The 14707-nt window shown below is 56.7% G+C and overlaps 1 pseudogene across 1 annotated transcript in view; it reads left to right on the plus strand.

The window, feature by feature from the left end:
* LOC149428971 (zinc finger and BTB domain-containing protein 7B-like) overlaps positions 1 to 11746 on the plus strand; it is a 61182-nt pseudogene extending 49436 nt beyond the window's left edge. Inside the window, exons 3-4 of the transcript XR_016310653.1 lie at positions 6279 to 7339; positions 11062 to 11746. The product of XR_016310653.1 is annotated as a zinc finger and BTB domain-containing protein 7B-like (transcript). The remainder of the gene's footprint in view (positions 1 to 6278; positions 7340 to 11061) is intronic.
* The last annotated feature ends 2961 nt before the right edge of the window (positions 11747 to 14707 follow it).

Consider the following 14707-nt stretch of genomic DNA (forward strand, 5'->3'; position numbering starts at 1 on the left):
GCCCTCCACCACCTCCCTTACCCGCACAAAACCCTCCCGCCTCCACGTCCTGCCGCAACCCCCGCAACTTAGTATCTGTCCCCCTGCTCCCTAAAATCTCCCCCCCGTTTTCATGTGCACTCCTGAACGCCCGATCGGTGTGCAACAAGCTCACCGCCATCCACGACCTCTTTGTTTCCCGCTCCCTCAACCTCCTGGCGATTACGGAAACCTGGATCCAGCCCACTGACTCTACCTCCCCTGCTGCACTCTCCTACGGCGGTCTCACCTGGACCCACTCACCCAGGCCCAACGGTCGTAAAGGTGGTGGGGTTGGCCTGCTCCTGTCACCGCTGAGCACCTTCCGAGTCCTCCCAAACCCCCCCTCCCTATCCTTCTCCTCCTTCGAGGCCCACTGCGTCCGACTATTCTCCCCAACCCCCCTAAAGATTGCTGTGATATACCGGCCTCCTGGATCCATACCCCGCTTCCTGGAAGACTTCTCCTCCTGGCTACCCTTCTTCCTCTCCTCTGAGCTACCCACTATCATTCTTGGGGATTTCAACATCCCTGTCAACCTTGACAACCCGGACACAGCCCGTCTCCTCCACTTAACCTCCTCCTTTGCACTTGCACAGTGCATACAATCCACCACCCACTCCGACGGTAATATCCTTGATCTTGTCTTCTCCAACCGCTGCGCTCCCCACAACCTCACTAACACCCCCTTCCCTCTCTCTGACCACAACCTGATTACCTTCTCTATCTCCTCATCCTCCAACGCCTACCCCTCCAAATGTCACACTACTACCAGCCGTAACCTCCGCAACCTTAACCCTGCCTCCCTCCACTCCGCAGTTGATCAACTCCATGACAGCATCCTCCCCCTGTCCTGCCCCGACTTGGCTATGACTGCCTACAACAACGCGCTGTCAACAGCCCTTGACTCACTAGCGCCTTTAACCACACGCAACATCAGACCCCGACCGCTCCAGCCCTGGCAGACTGATCACACCAAAACCCTCAAACGACACAGTCGTGCCCTGGAGCGACTATGGCGCAAAACCAAATCCCAACAAGCCTTCACCCGCTACAAATCTGCCTTCCGCACCTACACCTCCTCCCTCCATGCTGCCAAACAAGCCTACTTCCTGACCCTCATCAAGGCCCTCTCCTCCAATCCTCGCCGACTCTTCTCCACCTTCAACTCTCTACTCTCGCCACCCCCACCTCCACCCAGCACCTCACTCACTGCCCTTGAGATTGCCAATCACTTCAAAAACAAGATTGACACAATTCGCAAGGACATTGCCGCAACTCACACGCCTTCTCAACCCGTCCCCTCTCACACAGCTACCCCCTCATCCCCCCTCCCCCTCGACATAACCCACAGGGACTTCGTCGCTGCTCAAACTCCCTCCAACCCCCTTCCCCCTCACTCAGCTACCCCCTCTACACCCCTCTCCCACGGCCCCACCACTGCTCTGACCTCCTCTCCCACCCCACCCTACATTCCTCATACTGAAGCTCCCCCAACACTCCGCACCTTTGACCTTACTACCATCGAAGAAGTCTCCAAGATTCTCTCTGATGCCCGCCTCACCACCTGCCCCCTTGACCCTATCCCCTCACAACTCCTACAACCTCCCTCCCCCTCCATCCTACGCTCCCTCACTTACATCTTCAATCTCTCCCTCTCCTCCGGCACTTTCCCTTCCCCTCTGAAACATGCACACATCACCCCCATACTTAAAAAGCCCTCCCTGGACCCCAATGACCCGAACAACCTCAGACCCATCTCCCTGCTCCCATTTACATCTAAACTCCTCGAGCGCCTAGTCTACACCCGCCTATGCTCTCACCTCAACGACAACAACCTCCTCGATCCCCTACAGTCCGGCTTCCGTCCCCTACACTCCACCGAAACTGCCTTACTCAAACTCTCCAACGACCTGCTAACCGCCAAAGCTAATGGCCACTATTCAGTGCTCCTACTCCTTGACCTCTCTGCGGCCTTCGACACAGTCGACCACCCCCTCCTCCTCAAAAAACTACACTCCCTCGGCCTCAGAGATTCTGCTCTCTCCTGGCTCTCATCCTACCTGTCACAACGCTCTTTCAGCGTTACCTATAATGCCACCACCTCCCTCTCACTCCCCCTCTCTGTTGGGGTCCCTCAAGGCTCTGTCCTCGGGCCCCTTCTCTTCTCCATCTACACCTCCTCCCTTGGCCAACTCATACACTCTCACGGCTTCAACTACCACCTCTATGCCGACGACACACAAATCTATCTCTCAACCCCCCACCTCACCCCCTCGGTCTCCACCCGAATCACACACCTGTTGAGCGACATATCAGACTGGATGTCGCTCCACTTCCTTAAACTGAACCTCTCCAAAACCGAGTTTCTTGTCTTCCCTCCAGCCCGGACACCACCCCCCATTGACTTCTCCATCATGTCCAACAACGCCACCATCAATCCCGCCCCGCAGGCCAGAGTACTTGGTGTCATTTTGGACTCCAACCTATCCTTCCAGCCCCAAGTCCACTCTTTAACAAACTCGTGCAGACTCCACCTCCGCAACATGCAGACTCCACCTCCGCAACATCGCCAAAATCCGCACGTTCCTAACTCCAGAAACCACTAAACAGCTCATCCACTCCCTCATCATATCACGACTCGACTACTGCAACTCCCTCCTCACTGGCCTGCCTCGCCGCTGGCTATCCCCGCTTCAGTCCATCCTGAATACGGCTGCCAGACTCATTCACCTTTCCAACCGCTCCGTTTCCGCCACCCCCCTCTGCCAATCCCTCCACTGGCTTCCGATTGCGCAACGGATCAAATTCAAAATCCTAACGCTGACGTACAAAGCCGTCCACCATACTGCCCCGAACTACATCTCTGACCTAATATCCAAGTACCGCCCAACACGCACACTCCGCTCCTCACAAGACCTCCTTCTCTCTAGTTCCCTGGTCTCCTCCTCCCATGCCCGCCTCCAGGACTTCTCCAGGGTGTCACCCATCCTCTGGAACTCCCTGCCCCAACCCATCAGATTATCACCTACTCTCCTCTCCTTTAGGCGCACCCTGAAAACCCATCTCTTCAGGGAAGCCTACCCTGCCCCCTGCTAACTTGCCGACCTCCTCCACTCTTCCTACCACTCCATCCCCCACAGCTATCTCCTCCTGTGCCACCATCCCCTCCCTCCTAGATTGTAAGCTTGAAAGAGCAGGGCCCTCGATACCCTCATGTTTTGCATTGTATTGGTATTGTTCTGTCACATGTTCTGTCCCCCTTTATAATGTACAGCGCTGAGCGAACTATTGGCGCTTTATAAATACTGTATAATAATAATAATAATAATGACACCCCAACACCTGACATATGACACCCCAACACCTGACATATGACACCCTCCATACACTCCGACACCCCCTATACACCTGACATATGACACCCCCCATACACTCCGACACCCCCTATACACCTGACATATGACACCCCCTATACACCCCGACACCCCCTATACACCCCGACACCTGACATATGACCCCCCCCATACACTCCGACACCCCCTATACACCCCGACACCCCCTATACACCCCGACACCTGACATATAACCCCCCCCCCCTCCTGAGCCAGGACCATTGTGTATATATCAGGATGTTGGTGTATCTGTCCTCAGCCCATATATGTGATCAGTTGTGCAGATCATCGCTCCCCCATCTCCCCGACACACAGATCACACAGTGATGACATCATCGGGTACAAGGCGGGGGCGGCAAACTTCACACAGCGACTTTATCTGCTGACAGATCTGATCGATCTTCCTGTCTTCTCCATCACCGACCTCAGTCAGCCCCGCCCCCCGTATAATATATCCTATATCTGGAGGGCGGTGATGTCACTCTGTATAAATATCTTATATCTGGAGGGCGGTGATGTCACTCTGTATAATATATCTTATATCTGGAGGGCGGTGATGTCACTCTGTAAATATATATCTTATATCTGGGAGGGCGGTGATGTCACTCTGTATAATATATCTTATATCCGGAGAGCGGTGATGTCACTCTGTATAATATATCTTATATCGGAGGGCGGTGATGTCACTCTGTATAACATATCTTATATCTGGAGAGCGGTGATGTCACTCCTGTATATTGTATCTTATATCTGGAGGGCGGTGATGTCACTCTGTAAAAATATATCTTATATCTGGAGAGCGGTGATGTCACTCTGTATAATATATCTTACATCTGGAGGGCGGTGATGTCACTCTGTATAATATATCTTATATCTGGAGGGTGGTGATGTCACTCTGTATAATATATCTTATATCTGGAGGACGGTGATGTCACTCTGTATAATATATCTTATATCTGGAGGGCGGTGATGTCACTCTGTATAATATATCTTATATCTGGAGGACGGTGATGTCACTCTGTATAATATATCTTATATCTGGAGGGCGGTGATGTCACTCTGTATATATATCTTATATCTGGAGGGCGGTGATGTCACTCTGTATAATATATCTTATATCTGGAGGGCGGTGATGTCACTCTGTATAATATATCTTATATCTGGAGGGCGGTGATGTCACTCTGTATAATATATCTTATATCTGGAGGGCGGTGATGTCACTCTGTATATTATATCTTATATCTGGAGAGCGGTGATGTCACTCCCGTATAATATATCTTATATCTGGAGGGCGGTGATGTCACTCTGTATAATATATCTTATATCCGGAGGGCGGTGATGTCACTCCTGTATAATATATCTTATATCTGGAGGGCGGTGATGTCACTCCTGTATAATATATCTTATATCTGGAGAGCGGTGATGTCACTCTGTATAATATATCTTATATCCGGAGGGCGGTGATGTCACTCCTGTATAATATATCTTATATCTGGGGGGCGGTGATGTCACTCTGTATAATATATCTTATATCTGGAGGGTGGTGATGTCACTCTGTATAACATATCTTATATCTGGAGGGCGGTGATGTCACTCCTGTATATTATATCTTATATCTGGAGGGCGGTGATGTCACTCTGTATAATATATCTTATATCCGGAGGGCGGTGATGTCACTCTGTATAATATATCTTATATCTGGAGGGCGGTGATGTCACTCCTGTATATTATATCTTATATCTGGAGGGCGGTGATGTCACTCTGTATAATATATCTTATATCTGGAGGGCGGTGATGTCACTCTGTATAATATATCTTATATCTGGAGGGCGGTGATGTCACTCCCGTATAATATATCTTATATCTGGAGGGCGGTGATGTCACTCTGTATAATATATCTTATATCTGGAGGGCGGTGATGTCACTCCTGTATAATATATCTTATATCCGGAGGGCGGTGATGTCACTCTGTATAATATATCTTATATCTGGAGGGCGGTGATGTCACTCTGTATAATATATCTTATATCTGGAGGGCGGTGATGTCACTCTGTATAATATATCTTATATCTGGAGGGCGGTGATGTCACTCTGTATAATATATCCTATATCTGGAGGGTGGTGATGTCACTCCTGTATAATATATCTTATATCCGGAGGGCGGTGATGTCACTCTGTATAATATATCTTATATCCGGAGGGCGGTGATGTCACTCTGTATAATATATCTTATATCCGGAGGGCGGTGATGTCACTCTGTATATATATCTTATATCTGGAGGGCGGTGATGTCACTCTGTATAATATAACTTATATCTGGAGGGCGGTGATGTCACTCTGTATAATATATCTTATATCTGGAGGGCGGTGATGTCACTCTGTATAATATATCTTATATCTGGAGGGCGGTGATGTCACTCTGTATAATATATCTTATATCTGGAGGGCGGTGATGTCACTCTGTATAATATATCTTATATCTGGAGGGCGGTGATGTCACTCTGTATAATATATCTTATATCTGGAGGGCGGTGATGTCACTTCTGTATAATATATCTTATATCTGGAGGGCGGTGATGTCACTCCTGTATAATATATCTGGAGGGCGGTGATGTCACTCTGTATATTATATCTGGAGGGCGGTGATGTCACTCTGTATATCTGGAGGGCGGTGATGTCACTCTGTATATTATATCTGGAGGGCGGTGATGTCACTCTGTATATTCTATCTGGAGGGCGGTGATGTCACTATATCTGGAGGGCGGTGATGTCACTATATCTGGAGGGCGGTGATGTCACTATATCTGGAGGGCGGTGATGTCACTCCTGGACATTATAGTAATGCTGTATAATTGATTCCTGCAGGGGGCGATGGCGACGTCAGAAGACGAGTTGATCGGGATCCCGTTCCCGGAACACAGCAGCGATCTCCTGAGCTGCCTGAACGAGCAGCGTCACCGCGGCGTGCTGTGTGACATCACCATCAAGACGCAGGGATTGGAGTACCGCACCCACCGCGCCGTGCTGGCCGCCTGCAGCCAATATTTCGCAAGCTGTTCACGGGGCTCCGCCCACCAAGTCGTCCCGCGACGTCTGCCAGCTGGACTTCATGAAACCCGACGCTCTGGGCGCCCTCCTGGACTTCGCCTACACCGCCACGCTCACCATCAGCAACGCCAACATGCGCGACGTGCTGCGCGCCGCGCGCCTCCTGGAGATCCCGTGCGTGGTGGAGGCCTGCGTGGAGATCCTGCGATGTAACGGGGGGCGGGAGGAGATGGGCGGAGACGCCGGAAGATCTGGAGGGCTTCCTGCGGGCGCGGCAATATCTGGAGTGTTACGGCATGCAGGAAAACGGCGAAGATGCCACGCCCCCTCCGGAGCCGGAAAGCTCCCTGCTTCCGGTGCATTCCATGCCGGCGCCGCACAAACCGGTGCAACTTATCCCTCGAAAAGGCCGGAGGAAGTTCCTGCAGGTGAACCCGAGTCAGAGGCCGCAGAACGGCAGTCCGTATATCGTGGACGACGACTCCACGGAAAGGCCGAGAGCCCCGCAGAAGCGGCATCACCGGCAGAACTACCGCCAGGCGACGGCGGCCTCCACTACGAGCGATTCACCCCCGACAACGGCCTGGGGGGCCAGCACATGTTCGTCCCCCCTTCTCCACCCGACGAAATCCTGTCTGACGAAGAGCCCACCGACATGACCTTCCTGGGGCCCCTGGACCCCGAGCACCCGGAACTGATGGCCTCTTCCCTGGACGGCACCGACAAGCTGGTGAGGAAACGGCGATCGCAGATGCCGCAGGGAATGTCCCGTCTGCCACAAGATCATCCACGGGGCCGGGAAACTCCCCCGCCAACATGCGCACCCACACCGGGGAGAAACCCTTCGTGTGCCAGGTCTGCGGAGTCCGATTCACAAGGTGAGCTACCGCCGGCCAATAGGAACCTTCCTTCCGGGGCTCCATGACTGGGGGGGGAGGTACAGGCATACCCCCCCCACCCCATGCCCAGTCATCTCATAGGTGCCACAGACACTCGGAGTGTGGTCCAATCATGTGGTCTGTCTGCCGCCATCATTATCCCCGTCCTCTGGGCCCAACCAGCTCCCCCTACATCCCCCTTTTCTCCTTTGCCCTCCCTTTTTTGTTTCCCTTTGCTCCCACCCTGTACCTGTCCTCCCCCCTCCAGAAGATTCCCCGCACCTGCCCTCCCCCTCCAGGAGATTCCCCGCACCTGCCTCCCCCTCCAGGAGATTCCCCGCACCTGCCCCTCCCCTCCAGGAGATTCCCCGCACCTGCCCTCCCCCTCCAGGAGATTCCCCGCACCTGCCCTCCCCCTCCAGGAGATCCCCGCACCTGCCTCCCCCTCCAGGAGATCCCCGCACCTGCCCTCCCCCTCCAGGAGATTCCCCGCACCTGCCCTCCCCCTCCAGGAGATCCCCGCACCTGCCCTCCCCCTCCAGGAGATTCCCAGCACCTGCCCTCCCCCTCCAGGAGATTCCCCGCACCTGCCCTCCCCCTCCAGGAGATTCCCCGCACCTGCCCTCCCCCTCCAGGAGATTCCCGCACCTGCCCTCCCCCTCCAGGAGATTCCCGCACCTGCCCTCCCCCTCCAGGAGATCCCCGCCACCTGCCTCCCCCTCCAGGAGATTTCCCGCACCTGTCCCCCCCCCCCAGGAGATTTCCCGCTCCTGCCCTCCCCCTCCAGGAGATTCCCCGCACCTGTCCTCCCCCTCCAAGAGATTGCTCCACCCCGCACCCTGCCTTCCCCTCCAGGAGATTCCCCGGACCTTCCTCCACCCTCCAGGAGATTTCCCGCACCTGTCCTCCACCCTCCAGGAGATTTCCCGCACCTGTCCCTCCACCCTCCAGGAGATTCCCCGCACCTGCCCTCCCCCTCCAGGAGATTCCCCGCACCTGCCCTCCCCCTCCCAGGAGATTCCCCGCACCTGCCCTCCCCACTCCAGGAGATTCCCCGCACTGCCCACCCCTCCAGGAGATTCCCCGCACCTGCCCTCCCCCTCCAGGAGATTCCCCGCACCTGCCCTCCCCTCCAGGAGATTCCCCGCACCTGCCCTCCCCCTCCAGGAGATTCCCCGCACCTGCCCCTCCCCCTCCAGGAGATTCCCCGCACCTGCCCTCCCCTCCAGGAGATTCCCCGCACCTGCCCTCCCCCTCCAGGAGATTCCCCGCACCTGCCCTCCCCTCCAGGAGATTCCCCGCACCTGCCCTCCCCCTCCAGGAGATTTCCCGCACCTGCCCTCCCCCTCCAGGAGATTCCCCGCACCTGCCCTCCCCCTCCAGGAGATTTCCCGCACCTGGTCCCCCCCCCCCAGGAGATTTCCCGCACCTGCCCTCCCCTCCAGGGATTCCCCGCACCTGTCCTCCCCCCTCCAAGAGATTGCTCCCACCCCGCACCTGCCTTCCCCCTCCAGGAGATTCCCCGGACCTGTCCTCCACCCTCCAGGAGATTTCCCCACCTGTCCTCCACCCTCCAGGAGATTTCCCGCACCTGTCCTCCACCCTCCAGGAGATTCCCCCGCACCCTGCCCCTCCCCCTTCCCGGAGATTCCCCGCACCTGTCCTCCCCCTCCCGAGATTCCCCGCACCTGTCCTCCCCCCTCCCGGAAGATTCCCCGCCACCTGTCCTCCCCCCTCCCGGAGATTCCCCGCACCTGTCCTCCCCCTCCGGAGATTCCCCGCACCTGTCCTCCCCCCTCCCGGAGATTCCCCCGCACCTGTCCTCCCCCCTCCCGGAGATTCCCCGCACCTGCCCTCCCCCTCCAGGAGATTCCCCGCACCTGCCCTCCCCCTCCAGGAGATTCCCCGCACCTGCCCTCCCCCTCCAGGAGATTCCCCGCACCTGCCCTCCCCCTCCAGGAGATTCCCCGCACCTGCCCTCCCCCTCCAGGAGATTCCCCGCACCTGCCCTCCCCCTCCAGGAGATTCCCCGCACCTGCCCTCCCCCTCCAGGAGATTCCCCGCACCTGCCCTCCCCCTCCAGGAGATTTCCCGCACCTGCCCTCCCCCTCCAGGAGATTTCCCGCACCTGTCCCCCCCCCCCAGGAGATTTCCCGCACCTGTCCCCCCCCCCCCACCAGGAGATTTCCCGCACCTGCCCTCCCCCTCCAGGAGATTCCCCGCACCTGTCCTCCCCCCTCCAAGAGATTGCTCCCACCCCGCACCTGCCTTCCCCCTCCAGGAGATTCCCCGGACCTGTCCTCCACCCTCCAGGAGATTTCCCGCACCTGTCCTCCACCCTCCAGGAGATTTCCCGCACCTGCCCTCCCCCCTCCAGGAGATTCCCCGAACCTGCCCTCCACCCTCCAGGAGATTCTCCGCACCTGCCCTCCCCCCTCCAGGAGATTCTCCGCACCTGCCCTCCCCCCTCCAGGAGATTGCTCCCACCCCGCACCTGTCCTCCACCCTCCAGGAGATTCCCCGGACCTGTCCTCCACCCTCCAGGAGATTTCCCGCACCTGTCCTCCACCCTCCAGGAGATTTCCCGCACCTGCCCTCCACCATCCAGGAGATTTCCCGCACCTGCCCTCCCCCCTCCAGGAGATTCCCCGCACCTGTCCTCCACCCTCCAGGAGATTCCCCGCACCTGTCCTCCACCCTCCAGGAGATTCCCCGCACCTGTCCTCCACCCTCCAGGAGATTCCCCGCACCTGTCCTCCACCCTCCAGGAGATTCCCCGCACCTGCCCTCCCCCCTCCAGGAGATTCCCCGCACCTGCCCTCCCCCCTCCAGGAGATTCCCCGCACCTGCCCTCCCCCCTCCAGGAGATTCCCCGCATCTCCCCTCCCCCCCTCCAGGAGATTGCCTGCACCTGCCCTCCCTCTCCAGGAGATTGCCTGCAACCTGCAGCTACCCCCCCCCCACAGTAGATTTCTCACACCCCGCACCTGCCCTCCCCCTCCAGGAGATTCCCCGCACCTGCCCTCCCCCTCCAGGAGATTCCCCGCACCTGCCCTCCCCCTCCAGGAGATTCCCCGCACCTGCCCTCCCCCTCCAGGAGATTCCCCGCACCTCCCCCCCCCCCCTCCAGGAGATTGCCTGCACCTGCCCTCCCTCTCCAGGAGATTCCCCGCACCTCTCCCCCCTCCAGGAGATTCCCCGCACCTCCCCCCCCCCCCCCCCCCTCCAGGAGATTGCTCACACCCCGCACCTGCCCTCCCCCCCAGGAGATTGCTCCCGCCCACCTCTGTACTCAGACATGTGGCATGCAGGCGGGACAGCAGCGTGTCCCTGGAAGCGTGTAAAGCTCACCATACACTACGTGATCTGATTGTACAATCTCCTTCATATCCGCCCTCAGCTGTGATTGGCTAGATAGGTGGCTCCTCCCATTATATCATGTTTTCTCCCATTGAGGCACACAGCTTGATGATCATCAAGGAACCTTTGGCCTGAGGGGTGGGCACATCAAAGCAAGCCGGGCAGGTGGGAGGGGCTATAACTTCAAGGGGGCGGGTTTTAAGTTTCCTTGTAGCTGTTCCACGTCTCCTGTAGGTGGCAGTATAATCCGGGGTCAGGCTGGTTCTGGAATTGCCATCATTTGGTACCATTCATGAGTTGTGATGTTCTTGTTTTGCTCCCCCCCTCACGGCTGCCATGTTTTCTCCCCCCCCCCCCCCCAGGAATGACAAGCTGAAGATCCACATGCGGAAACACACGGGCGAGCGCCCCTACTGCTGCGAGCATTGCAGCGCCCGCTTCCTGCACAGCTACGACCTGAAGAACCACATGCACCTTCACACCGGGGACCGGCCCTACGAGTGCACGCTGTGCCACAAGGCCTTCGCCAAGAGGACCACCTCCAGCGCCACATGAAGGGGCAGAACTGCCTGGAGGTGCGCACCCGCCGCCGACGCAAAGAAGACCCCCCGGCTCCCGCGCATCATCCCCACCCCCGCCCTCGACCTCACCAACGGCAAGATGGATGACCTCCGCCTGTCCATGCTGCGCTACTGGAGCCTTCCTCAACCGCACTCAGGAGGGGGCAGCCCTGAGGGGCCCTTGGTACTGGACCCTTCGTAGCACTTTGGTGGCGGTAAACGCCCCCCCCCCCAAACCCCCTTCCGCAGCGGGGGGGAGAGAGAGGGGGAGGGGTCCCCGAGAAAATTTTTAGTTTAATCCGCAGCACTTGTGCTAACCCCACCACAGACATCCTCGTGTCCCCAAAAATATTTGATGTACCTTCTCTCCTCAGCCGTTCTGCGCCCCCCCAACAACCCCATCCCCCCCCCCCAATCGCAATCCCCGAAAATGTGGATGGACTGACTGCTGCAAGTCCGACCGACAATGGCTGGACTCTAAAAGGGACGGGGGCGGGGAAACCCAGAGACTTGATAAAGGGGGGGGGAGGGAGGGGAGGGGTGAGGAGAGAAAAAAAAAAAAAGGGGGGGGGGGGTCCAGTTCCGAAACCTCAGGGATCATTCAATGTGGTGAATCTTTCCAGATTGGCTTCTCTAGAGCTAGAATAAGATATGATAATCGCTATTTTTTATTGAATGAGATATATAATATATACTGTCTGTATATAGAGAGATGCCCAGATATATATATACAGGAGGAGTATATAGGGGGGGTCGCGGAGGGGGGGGGGGGCGGAGAGCAATAATGTGGGTGACGCTGCAATGGTGGATCGCAGGGGGCGGGGCTAGATGGGAGGGATTGCTGCCCCCACCCACTTCTTCCTTGCTTTATGGGGGAGCGGGGGAGGGGATTGGATGAGGAATGGCGCCCCACCCCACTCGGTCCTTGCTTTATGGTGCTGTGCCTTCTCTGACTGTACGAGTGTCTTGTACGCAACCCGCGCCGCGCAAATCCTACCGACGTGACTCCATTGTACCCCATATCGCTTCGCTGCAATACGAGGGTTCACAGGGGAAATGTGGGGGAGGTGGGCTCTAACCTCATCTACATGGATGCATCTCCAGTCTGGGGGGGGGGGGGCGCTCTACCCTCCTCTACATGGATGCATCTCCAGTCTGGGGGGGGGGGGCGCTCTACCCTCCTCTACATGGATGCATCTCCAGTCTGGGGGGGGGGCGCTCTACCCTCCTCTACATGGATTCATCTCCAGTCTGGGGGGGGGTGCTCTACCCTCCTCTACATGGATTCATCTCCAGTCTGTGGCTTTTAATAGCCCTCCTTCCTGGTGCCCCGCCACCTCATTGGGGTGTAGTAAAGGCTTCTGCCACCTGAGGGCGCCCCACCACCTTATTGGGCGTAGTAAAGGCTTCTGCCACCTGAGGGCGCCACACCAGCTTGTTAGGTGTAGTAAAGGCTTCTGCCACCTGAGGGCGCCCCACACCTTATTGGGTGTGGTAAAGGCTTCTGCCGCCTGAGGGCGCCCCACCACCTTATTGGGCGTAGTAAAGCTTCTGCCGTCTGAGGCGCCCCACCACCTCATTGGGTGTGGTAAAGGCTTCTGCCACCTGAGGGCCGCCACACCAGCTTGTTAGGTGTAGTAAAGGCTTCTGCCACCCGGGGCACACCACCACCTTATTGGGTGTGGTAAAGGCTTCTGCCGCCTGAGGGCGCCCCACCACCTTATTGGGCGTAGTAAAGGCTTCTGCCACTCGAGGGCGCCCCACCACCTTATTGGGTGTAGTAAAGGCTTCTGCCACTCGAGGGCGCCCCACCACCTTATTGGGTGTGGTAAAGGCTTCTGCCGCCTGAGGGCGCCCCACCACCTTATTGGGCGTAGTAAAGGCTTCTGCCACTCGAGGGCGCCCCACCACCTTATTGGGCGTAGTAAAGGCATCTGCCACCCGGGGGCGCCCCACCACCTTATTGGGCGTAGTAAAGGCTTCTGCCACCCGGGGGCGCCCCACCACCTTACTGGGCGTAATAAAGGCTTCTGCCACCTAGGGGGCGCCCCAGATGTCACACAACATCCATTTTGGGGGGCTTGCTCTTGTTCCCGCATGAACTGTGCGGGGTCCGTACGGCGCAGTAGGCGGGGCGCGGGCACAGATGGCGCCATGTGGGAGGGTGTTGGGTACCGGGTGACGATTGGTTGTATTTGGGGAATTTTTAGGTTTTATTACCATTTTCTGATTATTAAGCCATTGACCTCCTTAGACTGGAGCCCCTCCCCCTTCCCCTCCCCCGCTATAAATTATTGTCTTCTTTCCTGTGATTGGTTAGTTTGGATCGCCAGTTTTAGATGGTGAATAGAATGGAGGTTGGTAAGGGCAGGACCCTGTGTGCGTAGTTGTGGGCGCGCCCTTTTTTTTTGGGGGGGTGGCATTCTGGGTAATAAACGTGAGCAGCGCGGGCTCCCGTGTAGCGTGACGGAGCCGATTTTTTCTGTTTGTACTTTAAATTATTATTATTGAATGTTTTTTTTGTTTTTTTTGCGGAGGATTTGGGGTACCGGGGACACATTACTGCACAACGCCCAGTCTGTCTGATGTCCAGCTGAGATGGACGAGGTGACTGGGTCACCCCTATATCCACTGAGAGACCGCCCCCACAGAGCCGAGAGACCACCCCCAAGGAGCTGAGAGAGACGGAGGTGTTTAAAGGAAGCCCCTCCCTTCCTCTACAGACGCTTTGGGTGGAACCTCGGAGGCAACTGATAAAAGCACTTTCGTAGGTCTTAAAGGGGGGAACCCCACCCCCTTATTGTTTTAGTCTGGGCTGCTTACTAGTGAATTGGCTCTCGTGGGCCCCCAGTGATGAATTTTCCTGCGGCTGTTACGTAGTGACTTTGCTGGAGAATGCGTCACAAGAAGTGAGACTCTTGAGTATGAGGGCCGGGACATCTCACCACTGGAAGTCCTTGAGAAATCATTGGGTTGCCCCCCCTGTAAGTAAAATTCCATTACTGGGTGGGCTCGCCCTTCAGGGGCCCCATTTGTGGGGCGTCATGTTGGAAGTCATTTGTAGCGCGCTCCGTTGCGTTGGGCTGTCGTTCAAAACGAATCTTAACGTACGCAACTTGCATTCCCACAACGCAGTCGCCTAAATGGGCCCTTGATGGTGCCATGGGGTGGGGGGGAGGGTAATAAACGTCCAGTTGCCCCAGGCGGGTCAGATCTTTCTATCCATTCCTGTGTCAGTAATGTGTCTCCCGACTCATAGAAAATAATTATTTAATTGTCATTGTTTTGGACCAAGAACCCTCTGGAAGAGTCCCTTCCAGCGAAATGCGTTTTGTACACCCCTCCCCCTCCCCTCCCCCATCCCGCCTCTGTACAGTTTAAAGATAACAAGGACAGGAGGGGGTTAAAATGACAAAGTCGTAGCACTCCGGAAGGTTCCTAAGGACCC

Source organism: Staurois parvus, unplaced genomic scaffold, assembly GCF_062004578.1.
Source record: "Staurois parvus isolate SC_StPar_1 unplaced genomic scaffold, SC_StPar_1.0 ptg002885l, whole genome shotgun sequence".
In the NCBI taxonomy this organism is placed as follows: domain Eukaryota; kingdom Metazoa; phylum Chordata; class Amphibia; order Anura; family Ranidae; genus Staurois; species Staurois parvus.